The sequence below is a fragment of the Podarcis erhardii genome (genome assembly GCF_964252035.2).
Source record: "Podarcis erhardii genome assembly, chromosome: Z".
In the NCBI taxonomy this organism is placed as follows: domain Eukaryota; kingdom Metazoa; phylum Chordata; class Lepidosauria; order Squamata; family Lacertidae; genus Podarcis; species Podarcis erhardii.
The window spans coordinates 26,431,415-26,440,443 of record NC_138504.1 but is presented as its reverse complement, the minus strand read 5'-3'; the positions used below and the strand labels follow the sequence as shown (position 1 = coordinate 26,440,443).

At 46.9% G+C, this 9,029-nt stretch overlaps 1 protein-coding gene across 3 annotated transcripts in view; it reads left to right on the top strand.

The window, feature by feature from the left end:
• Window positions 1–9,029, top strand: part of DCX (doublecortin) — a 106,033-nt gene that overhangs the window by 31,542 nt on the left and 65,462 nt on the right. The gene's annotated exons all lie outside the window — the stretch shown is intronic.

Sequence of the window (9,029 nt, the reverse complement as noted above, 5' to 3'; positions counted from 1 at the left end):
ATTTTCAGAGTTGAATGAAATTGTAAATGGAGATAGATAAACAGATGGTACCTGAACATGAGCACATGAGTGGGTGGGCCATTTGGAACTAGGATGATCTTCATTCTAATCCTCTTTCACTCAGCTAACCCTGTTCCAGCTATTATTACAACGCTCACACACCTTGACTGAATTTCTCGGAAATGAGTTCATTGGTTAGATACAGACTACAGCTGGATCTGCTGGGCTTTTGTCTCCTTAACAGTAGGGTTGCCATATTTCAAAAAGTAAAGAACAGGACACCCTGAAAGTTGCTGAGCTTTTTTAAAAGGAAACACCCAAAATTGTTGAGCTGAAAAAAAAGTGACTTTTCGGTTGACTTTCCTAGGATCCAGGACAAAGCACTGACTTTTGGAAATCCCTCCCCTCCAGACATCAATTTGAAACACAGGTTGACATATGTCTGTCTCTGGAGACAATAGAAGAGTGTGCCTTTGGGGATGAAGTCAAACGGTTGGAGAGTTACAGCACCTGCTGTGGCTGTAGAGACCAATATGTTTTATTGCAAGTGGGGCAGATGAAGTTGTGTTGCTCTGCTACTGGAGAGGAAGAAACATCCCTTAATTGTGGGTTTTGGCCTACTTGTCAAATGCCACCCACATCACAAAAACAGAGTAGTCACAGCGGTGTTGCATTCTTGCCCGTCTGTGCATTGGGAAGAAGGATTTGTGTATCTGGCTCTGCTAGAAGTAAGAAGATTAAATCCTTCAATTAGCATAGGATTTGACACAGCAGATAAGACCACAGAGCCCACTGAGGTTTCTGCCTCTTTTTGATTTCCTATCAGGCAGTGCAACAGCTCAGATGTACCGGTGCTAATCAAGATGCCGTATGCTTGCTCAGACCTTAGCTTTTGCAGGGGCTTAAACTCAGAACCTGTTTTAATGGAAGAGGCCATAGCACAGTAATATATTTTGCATGTATAGCATGTATAGCATTCATGATCCAAGTGGAAGGTCACCAACAAGGAGGGGTGGTAGCCAAGATGAGGCAAGGTAAAGGTCAGAGGGAGTTCAAGGTGGAGAGAGTTCAAGGTGTTGGTTCAGGAACAAGTGCAGTGTTCCTGCCACTGAGGCTGGACATCCAAGTTGTCTCGCCTAAGTTCTGGAGCATCTGACTGAGTTTCAAAGCAGTACTAGATGATTATTAGTTAGAGGGCAGTTGCCAGTTCCTTCGTCTGTAAACAATGACTTTGTTGCAGCTGTGGGGATGTCTGCTTAGGGTTCCCTTGGGGCACTGAAGAGTCAGTAGACCAGCCGTCAGTCTGGCAGCTGAAGTGTCTCCTGAGGGCCCAGGGGACTAGAGCTCTGTTGCCAGCAGATCCACAGAGCATGGATCCATCCAACTTCAGTTGCCAAAGAACTCTGTCTCCAAGGAAACTTTATCTGGGGTCATGGTACCAGATCCCAAGTATCTCCAGTTAAAAGGTGGAAAGGTTAGGAACATCCTCTGCCTGAAGCCTTGGAGCACTATCAGCATAGATAACACTGAGAAAGATGGGTCATTGGTTTGATGTAGTACAAGGCACTTAGGAGGGGGACAGCAAGTAGTTTGTCTGCATCTGGCTAGCTGAAGCTTTCCCACCCCTGACTTGGAGCACAAACACATGAAGTTTCATTATACTGAGAGGGGTCACTGTTCCATCTAGCTGAGTACTGTCTGCAGTGACTGGCAGTGACCCCCTGGGTTTCAGGTAGGGATCTTGCCCCAGCCAAGTCCAGTAGCTACCAGAGTATTCAGACTCTAGGGTCATATGTGTCAAGTTTCAAATACAGTCATACCTCATGTTACGTCCGCTTCATGTTATGTTCTTTCAGTTTACGTCCCATGGCGACCCGGAAGTAACGGAAAGGGTTACTTCCGGGTTTCGCCGCTCGCGCATGCGCAGACGTGCAAAATTATGTCACGTGCATGCGCAGAAGCGGCAAATCACAATTCACATGTGCACAGGTGCGCCGTTGCAGGTTGCGCTCTTTTCATGTTATGAACGGGCCTCCAGAACGGATCCCGTTCACAACCAGAAGTACCACTGTAGTATTTATAGACCACACGGGGTATGGATGCTGATCAGAACATGTACCCTCCAAAGCCTAAACTGGAGGCACATTATATGTGGTTCCTTTTTGCATGTGCTAAGCTGCATCTACAAAGACAGGACTGAGGCTTTTCCTCTGAACTGGTACATCACGTCAACGTAGCTTTGCCAGTCTCTGTGGCTGGCTGGTCCTTTGGAAGGAATGCTGGATGCATGTGGCTTATTAATTCCGCTGCCAAGTCTTTTCCCAAGCTGGCCTTTTGTTGTAGCTTATTTCTCACCGCAGAGCTCTTTTGATTCCCAGCCCCCTCCTCTCACTGGAGCTTCAGTTCCTCTTGGCTGCTTCTTGCTCACCCCATTGTTACTCCATTTTCAGCCTGGAACTGCATCTCCTCAACATGCACGTCCAGACTATTAGCAAAGTTGGTCCTTTCTCTCTTTTTCTCCCAAGTTCATGTGACCTGTGCCTTTCTTGGATCCAAATACTCCCGTGCATTGACTCAACTCATGTAAAAGAGACAAAAGAATCAGCAAAACATAAGCTGGGCTCACCAGAGCCAGCTGGCAGTTCAGTGTGTGTGTGTGTGTGTGTGTGTGTGTGTGTGTGTGTGTAGACACGTGCGTGCATACGGAGGGGGGAAGAAGGTGGGTCACCAAACTGTTACAAATGCTTGTTTTGACCTTTAAAAAATGAACAAGAGTTCTCAGAAACAGTTGTGGCTTTCCTTAGGAATTATACTGCTATGTCATAAAGTCCTGTGGAGTGGGGGCTGGCACATCCACATTCTGAAAACTGTAATTTAAAAACCAGCTGAGTGTGACTGAACATGCCCTGAATGATACATTCAGCAGAATCAAAGGATGCATGCTTTTCCTAGAGTTACATGCCTAAATGCTTTACATATACACCCATAACCCACCCACCCCTTTCTGTCTATAGTGAACTAGCATGGCAGAGATGGAAGTTCAACCTAGCTTTCTCCCATGCATGAAACCATGGCTCAAGACTCCATCCCACCCCTATCAGACAAGGGACTTGAAGACTCAGAAGATGCAGAGGATTTGCATGTGAACCAAAAAGCAGCTGCCCTCTTAGAGAATTTTGATATTACTTTCCTTTCAGAAATAGAATTTAACAGTACAAAGGGCCAAAGGGGGTTCCACGACGTGGAAGAGGACACTTGGGCGATTGTGTCAACACCCGAACCCATTTGGGTGTTCCAGAGGTCACCTAGGGCTTTGAGAGGGGCACCAGCTGAACCCACCCCCCACAGCCATTTGGAATCCCACTGGATCCATCAACCTCCAAGAGCGGACCTTCCTAATAGGTCCCCTGCCTCTGCGGAGGGGAAAAGGTCTCACTAAATCTCAACAGGAAGTGATCTGCCCATGACAAGGGACTAATGTTGATGTCCCTCAACTTCAAATCACCCGCTTCCTGCCTAGTTGAGAAAACCAGGTCCCGAGGGTGGCCTGCCATGTGCATTGGGCTGGTGACATGTAGGGACAGCCCCATGGTTGCCATGATGACCATGAAGTACTGAGCTACCCCAGAACCCGCTGCTTGGCATAGATGTTGAAGTCTCCCAGAACCACCAGTCTGGGAGTCCTCAATACCTCCTCTGAGACCAGCTCCGTCAGCTCAGGCAGGGAGACTGCTGGGCAGCGGGGTGGGCAGTAAACCAGCAAAATCCCTAATCTGTCCTGATTGCCCAATGCCAGAAAACACTCTAAACCGCCCCCCCCAACTGTACAGAGAGCCTGAAGATAAGAGAAGGAATCTCTATAAACCACAGCAACTCTCCCTCCCTGACCCTCAAGTCTGGCCTGATGCTGCACTGAGTACCCAGGTGGGCACAGCTAGGTAAGACTAGCTCCACCCTGTTCACCCACCCAGGCCAGGTTTCAGTGATACATGCCAGATCAGCCTCCTCATCCAAAATCAGATCATGGATAAGGGAGATTTTATTCTGGGCCGACCTGGCATTCAACAGCAATAGTCGCAGACCCGAGGAATGGCTGATATGACAACCACAATGCCCCAGGTTGGAGCAGGAGCTGGCACACAGCACAGTCACTAACTGCCTGGGCCGTATGCCCCTTACCCAGCCTGCTCCTCCTCCCATGCAAGACCTCCCCCTACCTAGAACCACTGTAATTGTGCCTCCCCCTGCTCTCCCCCGCTCCTTTCCTCCAGGAACATCCCACATATCCAAGTGGATAGAGGCAGGAGTACTCAGCAGGGTGGTCCCCGCTATGCAACAGCAGCAGGGACCACCTGGGCCAGGTGGATAAAGGCACGAGGACGGCCCCCAGCAGGGTGGTCCCTGCCGTGCTACAGCAGCAGTCCTTATGAAGCCTGTCAGGCCCTGCCCTGGGCCAGGTGGATAGAGGCACAAGGATGGCCCCCAGGCTCTCAGCAGGGTGGTCCCCAATGTGCAACAGTCCTTATGAAGCCTGTCAGGCTCTGCCCTGGGCTAGGTGGATAGAGGCAGGAGCATGGTCCTCAGGTACTCTCTTGGAAATGAAGTGATGAAGAGACAATGATGCCAGGAGCTGAGGGAATCTCTGGGGCTGAATCATTGGCATCAGAGGTTGTCAGCAGGGAAACATTTCCAAAAATGAATGATGTGGGAAGCACAATCCATGGAAGTTCTTCTCAGTAACCTCTGGCAGAGATCTCTGCAGAACATAGTTCTCTAGCAGCTGCTTCCTATGAGCCAAAGAAAGATTTTTTACCAGTATTGGGCTCTCTGGTGGCTCCTTTATGGCTGAAGCTCCCAAGGTGTCTGGCTCAGTCATTCCATAGCTGACCTAGGGGGTTTGCCATGAGGTTAAGTGGTAGAACAGATAATGTGGGCAAATGTGGGCAGACATGAAGGGAAGTCAATGACTGAGGCTCTGCCACTAATCCTTCCTCTGTGGTGGATTGGACTCTCTTCCCTAGTCCAATCCAGGCAAGCTCCACCCCTCCAACAAGCATGCAGTGCTGGCTCAGGGATGGGACACTCAAGGAAGGTGACATGGCCACCTACCATGTCACACCTTGTGTGGGACCATAGCCAACAACACTGCCAATCTCTTACCATGCTTGCCACTCCTTCCCTCTTGGCACTGGGCACAATGAGGCCCTGTGCTATGGAAGCCAGGCCAATCGGAAGTTACTAGGATATAAGCTGCAAAGAATACAGAGTCAAATCTATACTAAGCATCTGTTAGTTATTAGCATCTAGCGATGCAATCCTTCCAACTTAATTCTCTTTAGCTTTAGCCTTTGCAGTTCTGCAGTATGTTTGACCCAAATATCCCCATTGTGGTTTTCATATTTTTACACTTCCGTTCACATAAGTTGAAAGGGCTTCTCCTGATTCTGTTGCAGGAGTTGGTTTAGAGAGCCAGTTGATGGCTCCTTATCAAATTATTGCCAGAGCCCCAAAGGCTCTCTGAAAACACCCTCAAAAAACATTCTCCATAGACCCGCCCCATTGCGTCCTCTGCTTATCTCCACTGCTTAAGTACTTACACTTTCAAATTCATTTAGACACAGGGCTTCGGGGAATTTTTATCCTCATACTGATAATAGGAGCATTGTTTGATTTGTTTCAGCCATTATCCTTTTTCTTTTGGTAGGATAAAAAAGAGAGCGCATTGTATCCACTTAGGTACTCCATTATTTTCTGGTGAAAGTATGTAGTGATTCTGCTGCTGCCCAATGAAAATGCTGCCACCCAGTATTGCTGAGGTTGGAAGAAAGGATGAGAGGAGAGGAACCATGATCTAAAGCTGTAAAGATTCTGCTGCACCAGCATAGATGTCTTTTAAAGGGACCAGGTAAATGCATGGATGAGCCAGTGTGATGTAGTGGTTAGATTGTCAGATTGGCACCTGGAAGATCAGGGTTCAAATCCCCACTCAGCCATGAAGCTCCCTGGGTGACCTCTGGCAGTCTCTGTCTCTCAGCCTAACCTACTTCACATGGTTGCCATGAGGGGGATGAACCATGGGATCCTAGCAGTTCAAAAGCATGTCAAGTGCAATAGATAAATAGGTACCACTCTGGCGGGAAGGTAAACGGTGTTTCCGTGCGCTGCTCTGATTAGCCAGAAGTGGCTTAGTCATGCTGGCCACATGACCTGGAAGCTGTACACCGTCTCCCTCGGCCTATAGAGCGAGATGAGCGCGCAACCCCAGAGTTGTCCACAACTGGACCTAATGGTCAGGGGTACCTTTACCTTTAACTGTATATTAAATGCTCCTATGTCCTGCTATACACATATATTCTGGCATCTGGAGTTAGTAACTATGAAGTTTATCAGTGGCTACCAGGCAATTTTTTTTGTTAGAAACCATTGGCCAGCACAATGCAAACAGTATAGAAATTTATCTTAGAACAGGTGGTCCCCAGCACATGGGATCCTATGTTGTGCAATGAAATTTTGGGCTGTTGGGCTGCTAAGGTGAACTGTAGATGTAGCACATTTATTCCCATCCATCAGCAAGTAGCAGCTACCTATTCCTTGGAGAATTAATACAAGGAGCAACGCAATACGTAATGAACAACATTTCCCACTTCTTCGTGGAACAGGTTTGCAAATGACATTTTGCAGGTATCCTGGCATATCTCCCATCCAAATATGCTGTGGGCATAGTTTTAAATCTCAACGCTATAATTGCCTTCCTCAGCATATGAATTGATGATTCAAATGAAGCTAGAAGTTGGAAGAATTAGGGCAGACAAAAGAAGAGCAGTGCATAGTTAAAACTGTGGAATTTGCTCCCACAAGTGGTAGTAATGGCCTCAATTTTGGATGACTTTTAAAAAAAAGAATTAGACAAATTCATGGGCAATTAACCTATCGATGGCTACTAGCTATGATGGCTTTGTGCTGCTTCCATTGTTGGAGGCAGTATGTCCCTGAGTACCAGTTGCTGGGTATCATAAGTGGGGAGAGCACTGTTGCGCTAAAGTCCTGCTTGTAGGCTTCCCATTGGGGCATCTGGGTGGCCACTGTGAGAAGAGGATGCAGGACTGGATGGGCCTTTGGCTTGATCCAGCAGGGCTCTTCCTATGTTCTTATGCTCCATTTAAAGAGCAGTGTGATGGTCCTGAACCAGTTTCCTTCCCAAAGCAGCTGTTTGATGCCTGCAAGGAGTCGTTCAGCAATTGTGTTGGAATGGTAATCGAACATCTTTTCCAGCTGTGAGCCTGAGCTGCTGCTGCTGCTGCTGCTGCTGCCATAACCAAGTTGCCCATAAACTCTTTGTTTCGGCAACTGCTGCAGTGCAGGAAAAAAAGTAGGACAGGCTGGTCTGCAGCCAACCTTCTGGATTTGTTAATAGGGAAAGATTTCCAAAGGGAAAACTTTTGTCAATATGGCCTTCCCTTTGCTTTGCTTATTTGTTTTGTAAGGTGAAAAAGACCCCCATCTTTTCATTTAAAAAATAATTTATTTCCTTGTTGCTTGGCAGCAATCTGTGGTTTCAAACATTAATGGTACAAATTTAAATAGTAGCAGCAATCCTGGGGAGCTACAGATCAGCAGCAAATCTACATTGCTAGCAATGCTTCTGAAATTCTCCTCCCCTTAATGTCTCACTGGATTTCAAAGCTCTGAATTACTTGGTCTTCTTTCCACAGTGGAGTGAACGTATTAGGAATTCTTCACCATTCCATGATTTTTTCCCAAATTAAATTTTCTTCAAAGCGTGGTGCTGCAGCTTCCAGTCCTTGTAGTTTATTTGCATCTTGCCATTCTACTCTCTGCATTGCCTAAGCAACCCAAGTACTACCTGCACAACCAGCATGCCAATTTATTGCACTCTTATCGCAATGACTTTACATGTGAAGTTGCCTTTACATAGAAAGTTTCCATTGGTCCATTTAGCTCAGCACTGTCCACCCTGACTAGGAGCAGTGATTCAAAATTCCAGACAGCCCCACCTGGCGATGCCAGGGACTGAAGCTGGGGACTTCTGCATGCAAAGCAGATGCTCTATCACTGATCTTAAGCCCTTCTCCCCCTTAGTCAGGGATTGCTCTACCTTCCACCTTTGGTGGCAGATTTACTTCTGCCTTTTGGATCACTCTGGCTCCTTAGGATGGCCATTGTCAAATTTCATTGGGATCTTCATTCCTGTATGAGTTAAAAATATCACCAGCTCTGTATTTCCTGTCATACTGATGAAATGAAGGAAGTAGCCACACTTGGCATAACCCCCCCCCCCATTTTACAACTCTTGAAGGTACATTTGTGAGCCATGGGCCAGCAATATCAGCAAGTCTCTGGTTTTGCAGGCCAGAAATATGAATCTTGGGGGCTTATAACACGTATTGCAAATAAAGGAAATATAATGACAACCAAATTCTTCCACGGCTTAGATTCAGACCAAAGTCAGAGAATACTTCTTTTCCCACCCCCATCAATTCAGTCAGCTCCTAAATACCCTCTCATGCATCCATTCATCCAACAAACCAACCAAACCCCAAGCTCCACCAACCCGCCAGTGATTCTCCAACCCACCTTCCATCTCACCCCACATAGCTGAGGGTAGGGAATCAATGGCAATAGTAGGAATTGATTTGGATTGAACGAGAAAGGTTTCAGGGTTGGTTGAGGAAGAGGCTGAACAAATGTTGCTCCCCTGACAAGTCCGTATTGGTTTGGAATGACTCAGAATAAACTGCACCAAAATTACCTAATTTTTCTAAAGCTGGAGGTGGGGGCTCAGCTCTCTTTAACATGGGCTGCTCTTTAACCCTCTCAACTACTTTACTCCAATTGCTGAATGACCACTGAGAAGTAAACACACATTCACACCCACCCACCACCCCACACTCGTAAGGAAAGAAGAGCTGCATTGAAATGGTATGAGGAACATGACAGATGGTGGGTAATGATGACAGATTGATTCTAGATTGACATTGATAGAATTTCACCCTTTGGCTCTTGAGTAC